The sequence below is a fragment of the Pyxicephalus adspersus genome, chromosome Z (assembly GCF_032062135.1).
Source record: "Pyxicephalus adspersus chromosome Z, UCB_Pads_2.0, whole genome shotgun sequence".
Lineage (NCBI taxonomy): Eukaryota > Metazoa > Chordata > Amphibia > Anura > Pyxicephalidae > Pyxicephalus > Pyxicephalus adspersus.
The window spans coordinates 86248964-86250453 of record NC_092871.1 but is presented as its reverse complement, the minus strand read 5'-3'; the positions used below and the strand labels follow the sequence as shown (position 1 = coordinate 86250453).

General features: G+C 51.3%; 1 protein-coding gene across 6 annotated transcripts in view; it reads right to left on the bottom strand.

The window, feature by feature from the left end:
• Positions 1–1490, bottom strand: part of OGT (O-linked N-acetylglucosamine (GlcNAc) transferase) — a 17847-nt gene that overhangs the window by 15044 nt on the left and 1313 nt on the right. The window contains exon 1 of one of the 6 annotated variants that reach the window (XM_072431046.1): positions 296–1451. The exons of the other annotated variants lie outside the window; for them this stretch is intronic. The gene's annotated coding sequence lies outside the window, so the exon portion shown is untranslated. Of the gene's footprint in view, positions 1–295; positions 1452–1490 lie in introns of those variants that run through there. 6 annotated transcript variants of the gene reach the window in all.

Sequence of the window (1490 nt, the reverse complement as noted above, 5' to 3'; positions counted from 1 at the left end):
TCCACCCCACCGCGGACCACTGTGCCCCCTCACTGAGGAGGCATTCCACCCCACCGCAGACCACCATCACCCCTCACCGAGGGATTCCAACCCCCACAGGGAAACCACCCTCACCGAGGAGGTACTCCACCTCCACATTTTCAGTTTGGGTGTGTGGTCTCACTAAATCTTCATTGTTTGGCTCCCTCAGTGATTGACACTCCGCCTGTGTGGCGGGTACTTACCACCGCCAATCATATTTCTCATTTGGATTTCACTTTAGTAAATATTTGATCTGTCAGTGAATGTGAAGTACCTTGAAGAGAGCAGCGAGCCAGCGAATAGCAGAGATGACGTGTCGGCTGTTATCATCCCATCCAGGGCATATAGAGGTGTCACTGAATGCCTATCTACCCCACCCCAGGCATACAGTGACCCAGCGAATACCCGAGAGATGATGTGCCGGCTCTGCCGTGTTATCATACCATCCAGGACCCACACCCAGAGCTTTCACCAAATACCTATCTACCCCGCCAGATGTACAGCGACTGCCCCAGACAGGAAATGTTGTACAATTGTCAGAGGGGCACAAATCATCCAAATATCTCCCCCACCACAAACCTCCTCTGGGCAGGATAACAGATCGTTAGCCCCGGTGCACAGCTTATTGCCCACCTAGATCTGGGTGGAAGTTGCAGCAAATTCCAGCATGGCTTCATAATCAGGTGAATAATAGGGGCAATAGCAGCGAGGCAGCACACAGTAGGGGCCCTGGACTGGCCTTACCATACATAGGTGGCCCTGGACTTCTCCTGATTCTGCCCAATCTAACCAAAGGACAACCATTGATAAATACCCAGAGCCCCTCCAGAGGAAGCCAAACCTGTCCATGTAATCAGCAAATCCCCATGTATACCGACAGAACATTCACAGACACAAGGGATTCATTCTTCATGTGACAACATTCACCGACATCATTTACAACAGGCAGTAAAGTGTTCAGTGATTGCAGATCATGGGATTGGGTCACTTTTATAGGCAGCTCATGGGCCCCAAATACACATAGGTCCCGGAACCTTCTAGAACTTGTCTTGTTTCCCGGAACATAATTCATAAGTCCTATCCCCGGGGTACTGATGGCACCTCCTGAGACCCCAGAAAACTGCCCCTGTGCACTCAGGAGCAGCAGATCAGGGTACCAAACCCGCCCCAGGTACAACCGCAACCACCAGCGAAAATGGCTCCCCGCCTCCTACTTACTTATATAGGAGAGGTTGGGGGCAAAGCTGGGGCCCAGCAAAAAACGTCATTGAGGTGGTTCACTGAAAGTTGGGGGGGAAATGACAACCACACAAATGTTCAATAATACCCAAGGGATACAACACATGGGCACCAATGTACATACTCCATGCACCTACACCAACTTACCTGCCCCATGAACATTTAACAATGCACGCTGACCAATGTATCAGCACCAATACACCCACCCAGCCCAAGGGGGGCGCCAGAGG